Source organism: Uloborus diversus, chromosome 2 (assembly GCF_026930045.1).
Source record: "Uloborus diversus isolate 005 chromosome 2, Udiv.v.3.1, whole genome shotgun sequence".
Classification (NCBI taxonomy): domain Eukaryota; kingdom Metazoa; phylum Arthropoda; class Arachnida; order Araneae; family Uloboridae; genus Uloborus; species Uloborus diversus.
This window is the reverse complement of record NC_072732.1, coordinates 141995594-142009659: the sequence shown is the minus strand read 5'-3', so window position 1 is coordinate 142009659 and position 14066 is coordinate 141995594. Positions and strand designations below refer to the sequence as shown.

General features: G+C 33.3%; 1 long non-coding RNA gene across 1 annotated transcript; it reads left to right on the top strand.

Moving 5' to 3' along the window:
- Window positions 1-610: 610 nt before the first annotated feature.
- LOC129216062 (uncharacterized) lies at window positions 611-14065 on the top strand. The gene is made up of 4 exons (XR_008580165.1): window positions 611-906; window positions 3302-3401; window positions 10326-10471; window positions 14044-14065. It is a non-coding gene; the product is annotated as an uncharacterized LOC129216062 (long non-coding RNA).
- The last annotated feature ends 1 nt before the right edge of the window (window position 14066 follows it).

The following is a 14066-nucleotide window of genomic DNA, read 5'->3' as shown; positions in this document are numbered from 1 at the left end:
AGTGTAACCAAAAATAACACATTCTCTTTCTCTTTCCTTTCTAAGATTGCACTACCTAATGTGAATAAACATGTCTGTAAATGAAAAAGTCTTTTTTCATTTTTTTCCACCGTAAAAAAAAAAACTTTTTAATTGTTCAATTATTTATAACTATGCTAATTATAAAGAATAAATGAATACTAAAAAAAAAGAAAGATAAGCTCTATTAAGAGGCTTTTGCAACCTTATTAGTATAATTATTATTGATCGATACTCATACATTTATCCACTAGATGGCAGCATGAACGATAAGAAAATCAAACCGAAAAGTGAAGATATTGCACTATTTCACCCTGACGCTTTCGGTCCCTAACCGATCGTAAAAAAAACCGATTGAAGTTGTAGTTTCGAAATATGTGGCATGTTCTCAAAAAAACATCTCAATCTCAATCCTGTGAACAAAGTTTACTTGTATTAATAATATAGATTTAGAAAATGATTTCATTCTTATTTTTAATGACATAAGAGTAATAGTTCGAATGAAATTTCTTTGGAATGATGAAATTTCTTCATACTTTCTACATTAACCGTTTCTCTAACTGTAGTCTGCTACTCCTACTCCATCATTTCATTTCGTTGTTAGTGGCTTTTTTCGTGAAATAAAGTCCAGCTTGATTAAAAATGTTGCATGTTTTTTGAATATATGTGGGGGCTAGATTTTTTTTTTTTTGAAGTTTTCAAAAAATTTAACAGTTGGTCTAAATGGTATGACATTGATTTAAGGAAGTTTTAATTCCATTGTTTACAAAATGCTTCGACTATGTATTGTTGGATGTGGATTGACTGGAGCGTTGACAGCAATGTTATTAAAACAAAAAGTTCCACAACTATGTAATACTGTGATTTTGGAGAAGTCTCGTGGTACAGGTAAAATAATGTTTCTGTTAACCTGTTTCATTGCATTTTGTATCTGAATTTCATTACTAAAATTTTCTGAAATAAGAGATTGATGTCTCTGAACAGAAGTTCTTAAAATCAAACGTCTCTCAACGTGAAAAAGAATTATCTTTATCTGTCATATAAAAATTGTTTGTTTCGTTAGTCTATATCATTCATAAATGACTATTAAAATGCTGTTAACGTCGTTGTCTGGACCAGATTAAGGCATGGGTACATAGCGCAAGTATAGCAAGATGAAATACTCAATCGAAAGGAAAAAATGTCTTACATTTTTAATATGTTTCACAAATTCCAGAGCTACTCCAGTCTTAACATTAACACTTTCCTCTGTTATTACATTTAAAATCTATATAACTGATGCTTTTTGTTATTTACCTCTTGCCGTAATTAGGATAAAAATACTTAATTGCTTCACTTTACAACATGGTGTGAGGGGCATCAAATAAAGTTCATGCCCAAGTCACGAGGCACCTCCAGTGGCAGATTTACTACGAGGGCGGTGGGGGCGACCGCCCCCTCCATGAGTCATTTTCTGAAACCAATAAAATGGCATTGAAGAAATTACTAACAATTGCTTCTTTTTTTAATCAAGTAAATTCTACAAGTGTTTTAAATTAATTTTAGACTGCTAGTGTAGTCTAGGGTGGACAGCGTTACCTACTTTTTAATTTGAACCAAAGCTCTCTCTCTCTCCCTTTTTTCGAACTTTAATTAATTTTTATGTATGGGTCTATCCAGTTTTTTCTTTCAGGACAACGCTATATTAATATAAGACTTTGCTATGATTTAGAACAATGGTTCTTAACTCTGGGGGTGATTGCTCAAAGAGGTGCTTTGGCATTTCAAGAGGTGCATTCTTTTTCTTTTCTTCTTTTTAAAAGCGCTGCAAGATAATTTTTGTAGGAAAGTTGCTGATGTGCCGTTAAGTTCCAGATTTCATGTAAAATTGTAATCGTAGCTTGAACAAGACATCAAATTCCATCAACACAGCGCCGCATAGTCTTCTATATGTTCCTAATGTAACAACAAATATGATGAGGAATAGGATTGCACTCTGTAATGACCTCCTTGACCTTGTACGAGTTCATTTATGTTTGGGCTATGGGCTGAAAGTGAAAATTTTTTTTATTGGCACTTCCAAATAACAGGTATTAGCAAAGCAACTCGGTTTTCTCCACCCCTGTCTTACCAAATGAAGTAGTTTATTCCCTTGCACATTGGTGATAGATAGCTTGCTCATTTTAAGTTTTATAAAAAAAAAATTAAATGTTTAAAGTTTATTGAAAGCTTTTCCCGGAAAATGCCGTAGTGGAAATACTGTTTGTGCTTATTTATATTTTTATCTCTGAAAATTAAATTTCTTACAGACAGTTGAACCAACTGGTCGACACAATGGCTCATCATCATAGTGAGATTGGTGTAGGATGGTGGACAGGCCCGTTATTTCGAATTCTTCCAGTTGGGGTTCATTGCAAATTTAATCGGGAAAACCACGCTCACTTTCATGTAAAGATATTTTTTCAAAGCCCCCCTGGGGAAGGCAATTGATTCCCTGACTCCCCTTTCATGGCGGGGGGGCTGGGGGGTTGGCTTTTAAGGTTTTCAACCGCCAGCCCCTTGAATAGGCTATAAATCCGTCCCTGGGCACCTCAAACTTAAAGTTTCGGGAAGAGGAAAATTTTCAATTTGAATGATTCTCCGCATTTTACCAAATGATAAAATATAAACATAGCATTACTATAAATTTTTTCCAAAATTGAAATTTTGCAATTCTGTCTCCAAGTTAGAATACTCAGACAAATTTTGCCAAATAAAGAAATTTTTGGGTGGTTACAGTGATCTCCCATCGGGGAGACCTCAAAGTTGTAGTTAGTCCTGATCATTATTTACACGCTATTCAGAAATGTATGCATAGATGAGCGCTAGGAAAAAATAAAATTTATTATTCACTCCAAATATAAATTTTGTAGATTTATATCCATACTTCTATTTCAGGAAACTGTGCTTTTCAATTATTTATAGTTAAAAGCTTTTTAGTATGTCTGGTAATAATGTGAGAAAGATGGACGGACAGTGCAGAAATAAGCATAAGTTACTGAAATCAAAAAGTGGGGTAAGGCTCGTTGTAAAATTTGAAAAAAATCGGGGAACATCTGTGCTTAAATCACAAATTTGTGTAAAAAGGAAACAGCTGTTTGCTTGTTTTAACTAATTTTATGACTTTTATTTACATTGTCTCATTTTACTCATGTCATAGAACAATGTTTCGAGCATTGTTTTTTAATTACCAAAAGCATTCATTCTTGTGTTTTTAGCCTTTAAAATATATATTTACACATATTTTAAAACTTTCCACCTGTAGGAGGACGAATGTGTACAAGTCGAAATTCTCTTGGAAGTTCCCTTGATCTCGGTGCTCAGTTTATTTCTCGAAGTTCTATTTTAACATCCTTCCAGGAAAGGTTTGTATGATTAAATTTATTTTTGGGTTATGATTTTATTTTAAATATTTATTTTTTTAAAAACATTTGACAAATAGAGTTGTGTAAGGTTTCTGTAAAAGATGTTGGTTACTTACTACTAGATTCAAAATCATTATATGTTTTGATTAAAAGCAATGGATGAAAATTAATGTTTAAATTGAGTTTTTACCTATAAAATATTTGCTGTAACAATAGGATGCTTTCAAATGGTTCAAAATTACATGCATTGTACCAACAATTTGATTATCCCATCCAGAGACTGCAGTTTCATCCTTAAACAAGGATGATACTGCATTCTATGTATGGGGATAGCCAGGCAGCTGGTTTTTGTACGAAGTTTTCCCTGGCCCTGGCTAAGGGGTGATAATCATGGGCATTCAATATAGGGGTAAGTGGAGGCTCAAGTCTCCCCCTCCCCCACTAGAATGGAGAACTGTTTTTAGTACTTATTTCTATGCTAAAATGTAAACATTTCTTTTCCAGCCATTAATGAATAAGTTACTAAAAATGTCAAATTTTACCGTATATATTAGCGTATAAGTTGATCCACCTACTTTTAGGAGAAAAATCGAGGGAAAAATTGAAAACCCATGTATAAGTCGAGTCCCTACTTTTGAAAAAAAAAAAAACGAAGCATTTTTCCACTAATTTTGAATTTAAACGTTATAAAAAGGAGAAAAATGAAATGTAGGTAACAAACATTTTTATGTTAAAAAACGTACGATTTTTATTCTTTTGCACCAAAAGGGTTCACTTTTGCAATCACGATTTTTGTAAAGAGTTTGATTTCACTGTTTTGATTTTTTTAAATTGTTGCTTTTATTTTGATTTTATATCAATAAAATTTTTTGCTGCAGCCATATTACATTATTTTTAAAAAATGAGCATTAATTCGAGACTATCAGAAAAATTTGTGAATATGGCGATCCCGCACTTTTCGCGTAGTCGGCCGTCACTGTAATTTTTTATTTTTTACTTCACAGTCAAACCATGTAAAATCATAACAGAATGTTTAAGTATTTACTTCTTTAGAATCTGCTTAACAGGGATGGACTAAAATCGGGAAAATGTTCACATTTTGGTGCATTTTGTTCTAAGAAAAAAAACGGGAAATTTTCAGAAAATATGCCTCGCGTATAAGTTGACCCCCTAACTTTAAACCCTAAACCTCATTTTTTGTAATAAATTTCTTGACTTATATGCAAGTACATACGGTAATATCTCTTATCTGTACTGAAATGGTTTCCATGAGGAAAATATTCTTCTAAACCATGGGGAAAGTATCTGAGCCAACCCTTAAAATTTTGCATATGGGCGCCCTTGGTGGTAATACCCAAGCTTTGCCTTCAATTTATGAGTTGAACTGCATCATGTCTGCGGACTCTTGCTGATGAGATAAACTTACTTTATCTGCCAGTTTGTTGACACTCTCTGCTTCATGTAGATACCTTCTGCCTCCAGCTCGGTTATTCCCTGTTCCAGGCTGCGTAACAAGGATAAAACTGCAGACATAACTCGGATATGCAGGTCTGCATGCATAATCGAGCTGTCAGTAGTATATTGCACATAATTCTGCCTTAGCCCTGGCTTAGGGGCAGTAACTGACTGTTTGATATCCAAACTTCAATTAGAAATTGAACTGCACCATGTCCGCGGACTCTGACTGTTGAGATAAATAAACTTTATCACCAATTTGTTGGCACTCTCGACTTCAATGAAATGACATCTGCCTCCAGCTCAGTTATTCCCTATTCCAGACTGCCGAGTCCATGATGAGGATGAAACTACCGTCTTTGGGTGGGATAACCGGGATCGCTTTATATTGCATGTAGTTCTGTCTGTATCCCCGACTTTGGAACATTAACTGGCTGCTTAATACCCAAGCTGGTTTAATTCAAATAATTTCCCGTAAGAAATGCTTTAGTTATCTGTCATTCTTGCAGAAAAATTAAAAAAACATGCCCACACTCTGGATAGTTTTAAACTAATTTATATAAGTGTACAAACTATTAACTGTATTTTTCAATTTATTTTCTATTTAATTGTGTATGATCGAGCATCAATGGTTTATACAGTTATGGAGAGTTCAAAAAGATTTTGCTTGGGAACAACAAGGAAGAATACTTTGAGTATGTTTAAATAGAACAAACTGTTATCCCGGGTGGTTGAGTTCATAAGGTTTGATGACGTCAGTCCATATATACAGTATTTCTAGTGTTCACTCTAGGAAAAAAAAGGGCAGGGTGCTGGTCTTTGAAAGGGGCACTATTTATAATAAAAAGGGCACTATATGTTTCAACGTGGTCTTTCCCCATTCAAGACCAATGAGGCACCTCTCAAAAAGTACTGAGTCCCCCCCCCCCAAAAAAAGAAGAAAAATAACATCTTAAAACACTGCGAAAATTTCATCCATTCCTCTGTACCATGCCCCCCCCTCAAGGGCGTACACAGCAGGGTGGGGAAGAACGGACACCTGTTAGCCCAGGCCTGATCCTCAAGGGTGTCCAATATTTTTTAAACTAGGGGTGAAATATAGAGGCAAACAATATGGAGGGGGGCCCGGAAAAGTCATTTATGATAGGCCCGAAAATTTCTGTGCGCCCCCCCTCCCCTCTTAATTGCCACCATTGACTTCAGTATTGAATATCATTTCTTCTAGAAAATGCACTTGTCTTTAGGGTTAGATTGCCCCGCCCTCACCCCAAATGCCAACGAAGCACATTTTCCAAACTCCGTAGGAACATTTAGCTAATGCTTAATATTTGCTTTGGGTGTGTTTCAATACTTTTCAGGTCATAATTGGGCCTACTTTTCCTATAAGAATGAAAAATTCTAGGCATTTCAAAATCCTTTGCATTTTAATGTAAGATGAACAATATTTAATTACGGATCCCCCCTTCCTATCTAAAAACTGCCTAGTAATGTACATTATGCCATAAATATTTTAATAGACATCAAAATCATGATAAATGTAAATTCAACTTTTAAAAAAACATACTTCAAACAGAATAATTATTAAAATACTGTGTGCAGTGCTTCAAAAATGCAGTCATAGCAAGGTGCAAAACAAAAAAGGCTTTATTTGAATGCCTAGTGTTGGACTTGACACAACTTCATGACACAAATATGTTTGCAGATGTATGCGCTACCCAAGCAGCCAGGGCCAAAATCCAAGATTTTAATTTCACTGACATTTTTTATGAAAATTTAATACATCAGCATTTTATTTTGTGATTTTTTTAAAGCAATGTTATAGTTTTTTACATATATAAAAAAAGAAACATTGCAAGATCATTTTAGTTGGGGAAAAAGCACAAGTGTGTCAAAAGTATGTTTTTAATTATGTCAATGAGTTTTTTAAAATAATCTGTTAATATACAAATCGTATTCAAAGATAATACAAATACTCAGCAAAAAGGAATGAATGAATATTTCGCAGCAGAAAATTTCCCAAGGCAAATTTCACACAGAACAATATTGTTTCCATTTTAAATATTCTTTTTTTAGGGGGAGGGGGCGGGCAAAAAACTCAAGATAACCAAAAAATATCCTTGTATTTTTGTTCAGTAGGCTTTGTACTGTGTACTACTTAGAAAACAATTAGAAAGTTCACCAATCAGAAACAGATGCAAAAAGATTGCTTCACAACCACTAGCAGTGCGCCAAAATTAACTAAGCCTAATTTCCACGTGCAAACGAAAATCGGACACAAAGGGCTGAAACGCTACGAAAATGGCCTATTCGTACGGTGTTTATTGCCTAATTCAACATTCTATTTCAAAAATTAATTTTCATTTTGTTGAAGATGTCGTTTTTGTTACATTATTTTCGTAAATTTTCCGATTTTGCAAGTGCGATTTCGGGGAAGTGATAGTTATAATGGGGTAAAATCGACCTGTTTTGAACCTTGAAATTGTTAACTAGAACAGTAAATGAGTTTTGAAACGATAATTTCGCAAACTTAGTTACTTCATTTTTTTTTCAAATGTTTTTATTTATATATATTTTTTAAGAGTTTTTCGCGGATTAATTCAACAGGCTTCGCGGGCCACGTTTGGCCCGCGGGCCATAGGTTGTGTATTCCTTAGACTCTAAGGAATTCAAGCACTCTGTTAGCTTTCAGAACTTTATCAATCACTTCAAAATAAACGCTTTTTTGAAGCCCTTTACAAGGATTATAAAGAGCATACGAACCCTGCTTCTATTCTGTTTTGCAGGAAAAAAGAAAAAGAAAAGCAGCTTGAAATATTTCAGTAAACTGCATATTTTTTCGGCCGGCATCATCGTCATGAACCGTGTATTTTCAAATCAAGAACCGTTTGCGTTTGCACTCAGACTTTTCGGACAAGAAATGGAGCAGTTCATCTGCATCTGTTCTTGTCTGACAAGTAGCACCCCTTCTACTGTTCCTGGAACTGGCGCCGGCGCCCCCTGGTCCTACAGAAGAAAATAATATAGGAAGACTACCACCCTCCCTCTTTCATTGTTGATTCTCAGAAACACAAGAATGGGGAGGAATTAAACAGTACTCCTCTCCCCCCACCACCATCGCGGATGACCGAACACCTTCCCTCACAGAAATCTGTCTTTTGTTTCCAACTGATAAGTCTGTTAGAATTCTGAGAATATCTTCCCCTCTTTGCCTAGGTGTTTGCATCTCCTTTTATGGCCGTTTTCAGAGTGAAATTCTGGGGACAATGGCAAGGCATGAGCGTTTTTGCAGACGATCACTGGACAAATAAATTTGCCCTGATATCGCGGCGGGTCCAAACGATGCTTGAGGTATCTTTTTAAAAACACAGAGCGCATATTGTTATTTTTGAAAAGGGCGGGGCGCATTTTGCGATCTAAAAGAAGGGCAGGGCGCATTCTGCCGATATGGAAAAGGGCAGGGCGCTGCGCCCTTCAAAAACGGCCTAGCGGGAACACTAAGTATTTCCATACATCGACTAACCAGAAATGTATTAGAATGCTTCTGGTTAGTTACCGGTGAGCGCAGATGAAACCATTGGCTTATTCGAACACACCTTTTGTATCCCAGCCTCAAATCAGTGGGAGTTTAAATGTGTTTTAAAATTGCTGAACTACAACAACAATATAAAATTTTAGTTAAATATAAAAATAAATTTAACAGGGAAATTTCTCCAAGTTTTTTTATATTTTTTATGTTCAACAACCATTTTCTGATATAGTATTGTTCAGCCTTTCAGTCATTTTGAAAAAAATAAATAAATAAATAAACAAGCAATTGCCTTGAATCTGGTTTATAAAGATTATACGATTCTTTATACGATCACACTTAATACGAAATCACGGACAAAACAATTTATTTTATTAAGTTTGGTTTGCTATTTAATTTCATTAAAAATTTTACGTATAATACATGCATTAAATTGAAAGTATCGGCTAAGACAAACAAAAATTCTGACCTTTTTACTTGTTGAATACTGTAATTTTCTTTTTTAGAAATTATTCATCATTATCTTTGGTAGCAGAAGTACCGTTGTGCATCAAGAGAAAAATATTAAACATTTTGCATAAAGAATAAAGCATGTACATTTGTTTAACTGTGGACATTTCAATTTAATTGGAGATAAAACTGTTCATCTTCAATTGTAGATTACAACCTATTTCGTGATTCCATTTTCAATATTTTCCAAAAGGATTCATTTGTAAAAAATAGGTGATTTTTTTCTGAATATACTAATAGTTGCAATGTGTGTATTATAGTTACAATGTGTGTATTAGTAGTAATATTTTTTAATCGTAGGTAACCATTTCTTCATTTTTTTGCAGTATCACTCATTCACAATTGTTACGAATTATGGCTTTTTCGAACAAATTTGGGGAATTTTGACACTTCAAATTAACCGAGTTTAACTGTAATAACATTAGAAGCATTGTTTTATTTAATGCTATTTTATTAAAAGGCCCAGTATGTCCACAAGCATTGGTATGACTGGATTATAGGGACAGGGAGCAATGCTGGTCTGCCAAGGAGCGACTGGCATAGGCAACTTGTGGGGGGGGGGGGCAGGTAAGAGGGGCAAGCGCCCCCTCACTTTCAGAAGTAAAGGGGCCTTGCCACCCTAACTTTTCTGCATTAAAGATTAATAATCAATTGAAAAATGATTTTTTACAGGGTGGATTGATTTTTTCCACCAAAATAACAACTAAAAATTCCAAATAAATGAACTTTTCTCGTGTAATTTAATAAAAATGGAACTTTGAATTCCTGATTTTTGAGGTCATATTCTACATTTTTTGGGGGTCATAGAATCATATATGTTAAAAGCCTTTAATGCAACTCAATGCTACAAATTTTTTTTTTTTAAACCTAGCTTTGAGGGCCATGCCCTCTAACCTCACACACATTTTTTGACCCCCCCACTTTTTTGGTACACAAGCTGCCTATAGTGGCAGGTATACTTCATAACCTTTCATACCAATGCTTAATGCTGTTGACATGAAGGTACAAATGGTTGAGTTCATATGCATTTTTCAATCTTAATATGCTAATCAGTGGTTTACTTTCATGAAGCCACAGAACGCACTGACCTTTAACTTTATAGATTTCATTTTCAGTTTTCAATATTAACGCCACGAATTGTCACCAAGTTTGCTAATATTGCGCTACAGATGAAAGTTAGTGGTCACCACTCCCCATGTCGTGATTAAAGTTGTGAAAGTGGTAATAAAAAAATATGTCATTAATCGTCATCCAACGTTTGTGTTCTGCTTCATCGAAGATATCAGATCTTTTTCTTTTCAATTATTTTTTTGCACTCCATCACAAAAAGTAAATAAATGAAGTTTTTCTTTATTTTTATTAAAAACTTATTTTAAGTATAGATAAAGCAAGGAAAGTGAAAATTGTTTCATATGCAATATTTTTTATTTAAGATGTTATGAAGAACTTTTAGAAGTTGGCATTTTAAAGCCTCTGCCACAAGTTATTGAAGGATTAAAATCAACTTCTGCAGTTACTGAACATTATATCTGTCCAAAAGGATCAGGATCTATCATAAAGCATTTCTTAAAACCAATAGGTAGCTTTAACTTGTATTTATTAATCTATTGTTGCTATTGTTATTTTACAATTGATGCTTGTGCCCTTTTGATTACCCTACATGATTTACACATTTTAAAATGAACTTTTAGTTTCTCACCAAGCTATAATTACATGAAGTTATAACTTTCTAGAGTTCAAACTTGCAAAGAAACCATACTTGAATCCAATATGGAACAGAATTTTAACCAAGTAGCAGGTTAAAGAGCAGAGTAAAATGAGTTTAATGCACAAATCATTTGCTTTTGGCAACAGATTCTTCATACATAATTTCATAAAGTTTACTACTTTTACTTTTCAAAACTGATATCATGATTCAAATTCCATGTTTTATATTCAGATTTATATACTTATACAGTTACTTACATAGATTTTCTTATGCAAGAGTTAAAGAAGACTGTAAGGAAAGAAAAAAGATTTTCATAAATATGGTTTGTATAGAGTATTTTTAGCAGTTTTTAACAAGTTTTAATCAGCTTTTCTGCCACTAATACCTTTTTGTCCATTATTTTTCGCTCTGAGAAAATATCTCAAGAACGAATAAGTGGGCAAATGGCTTATGAGTAAAAAAGGATGTAAGACAACTCCCATGAATGACAGTCATTTAACTGATTTTATAATAAATTACATTAATGGGGGGGGAGGCTTGGTTTCCTGGTTAAAATATATATTGAATATGGCTGTCTGGGATTTAGTTTGGGCTGACTAAAGCAGTCAATCTGCTCAATAAGATTTTAATAATTATGAGAATATAATGCTCTTCCCCTCCATTTAGCATAAAATTATGAAACGCTTTGAAGAGTATATTGTGGTTAAGACAGAATTTTGTAACCTTTCACTAAATCTATATTCATTCTAAACTGAAATTTTTGTCTTTCCTGATTTCAAAATAGCAGAAAACTTTTTCTTTGCAGAAGTAAAAAAGTTGGGACATTGTTCTATAATTTTTTAAAAAAGACAATGTTCCTTACTAAAACTTCCTAAAATTTGGCTCTCTTCATTTGCACCCAGTGCTGTAGTTGGGGAGGGGGAAGAGGGGGTGGGGTTAAGGGGTACTGTTCTAAAATTAATTATTTGTATTTTCATTGTAAAAATATTGCCATTGTAATTCAAAATGGTTTCAAACCATCTTTTCTTTTAATGCATCCCAAACATTTGCTTCCAACTACAGCATTGTGAGCACTAAATGCTTTAGACCAGTGGTTCCCAACTTGAAGGCGATTGCCCTCAAGGAGGAGATAAATTCTTTATTGACGATAGGGGGGGGGGGGGGGGGGCGATGAGTGTTTAAATGCTAAAATGATAATAATAATAAAAAGCCAGTGAACATTTAAATTGAAAACACATGCAAAACTGATTTTTTAGAGTTCAGAAAAGGAATCAGAAGTCAAAAAGGAAAGAAATTAATGTTCAGAAGCTTCCTTGTCGCATCCTATTTGAACCTTAAGAGTGTATTTCATCATTCATTGCAAAGTTTATAAATTTTCAACATTTTTAAAAATTTTAATTATTTGTTTTTAGTTCCCTCACATTCCAATTTAAAAAAAGAAATAATTTCATAAAAAATGTATTTCTGTTTTTGAAAGGAAGCCCATGATAATACTTAAGTATTGCCCTTCAAGTACCTATTGGTTCATTTTAGAAAAGAAAGAAAAGAGAAAACAAAAAGAGGTATTTTTGCTTCAAAAAAGACGAATGGGTGTATCTCAAACTAATCGAAAAATGAATTATGACCACGACAGAAGTGTCCAAAGTCGATTTTATAATGTGGCCAATGGATGTATTTCTGCAATAAATAGTAAAAAGGTTACAGTCCCTCACACTGGTGGTGGTTCTCAAGCAATACACTGAACTGGAAATCTTCAAATCGGTTTTCTGCAAAATGCTAAGTTTAGCGACGATAAATTAGACATTTAAGTTTTCTATAATAATCGATGTTCACTAGTGCTAAGTTCTGGTTTTTTCAAGGAAGAAGGGAAGGGGAAGGGGGGTGATAAGTGTCAGTGAATCTCTAGAGGGTCAATGAGGCTCAAAAAGGTTGGAAATCACCGATCTAAATGAATGCTGCACTTTTCCTTTTTCTTCTTTTCTCAAGGACCATAGCAAAGGTCAAAATAGAAATATATATATATGCTTTTGTTTCGGGGAAGGTTTTACCAAACGCATTCTTTACAAATGTATTATAATCAATAAAATTTGATTTCATTTTGTGTATTCTATCGATTTTTGTTACAAATGATTATTTGAATGAAGGGTTGCTTAAAGACTTAAGCAAATGAAAAAAAAAAAGATATCTATTAAATGAAGGGGGAAAATCTGATATGTACACCACATTACTTCACCCCTGTAAAATACTTGATGTCTCTTTAACAACTCAAAAGAATAGTTGTGTTGACTTACATGCATTTGAAGTAACAATTATAATCAAATTTTTTGATAGTTGTAAGATGTGTTAAATATGCAGTATGGTACTTTAAAATTAAAGGACTTTGATCTCCTTGTTAGCCCGAGGTCTTGTTTTGTGAAAAAATATATTCACAATAACTGCAATAAAAATAAATATTGCAGAAAAAGCGGAGTTTTTACTTTTTCTTCAAAAAACTAATTAAATTTTTCAAATGAAATTAAAAAATAAGTAAAAAATAAAATACAACAGAATTCTAAAAATTTTTTGGTACATAAAAAAAAGTAGAATGAAAAACATTTTCTGAAATTGTTTTGAAAAATTTCAGAGGGAGTTTGAACCCTAAAAGCTCCTTAAAAACAGCCCTGATGTACATATGGGTTCAATGTTGTGAATTTCAAAAGCAGTGGAATCCGCTTCACTGGACCACCTGCTTATTCGAACCAAAACCATTACGCAAGCCTAATATTATTTGCATATTGGGTCCAAAAATCCCTTTAAGCCAACCAAGCAACCAAAAAATTGGAAAAAACTAAAAATCATCCTCAAGAAGTGAATTTTAAGTGGATCAGCGAACTTAAAAGTTATTGCTATAAAAATCAATAATGGTTTCTGTAACTTTAAATTAAAACGACCAATATTTACTAGAAAAATAGCAAAACAGAACTCCCATTGCATGGCGGCATTGTTCCAGCACAGTTTAAAAAACATTTCAACTTTATTCAGTTCAGTTAACAAATACATCAAAATGTAATTTTTTTAAACAAACATGGTTAGTTGTTATATACGTAATTTACATTTCACTGGAAATTTTAATAACTGATTTAAACTTTTAAGAATTTACTTTTTCATTCACACAGTTAAGTTACTTCTAAAACTGTATGGGTCTGAAAACATTGTTGAACGAGAGTAAAAAAAATTTCTTTTTTAAAATTTATTTTCAAAGAAAAAATCTTCTAAACAGATAACTGTTAAGTAATTGAACAGGACGCCAAGGGCCAGAACGATCCTGTTTTACTGTGGTCCGATTAATTGAAAAAAAAATTATCTTATTAATCATTAAAAACAGTTGTATTTTGATTTCATTGTAGAAAATTGATTACGAAACTCTTAAGAAAAATATATATTTTATTTCTTTTCTTTTGTAGATGGAGAAATTTTATTTGGACAT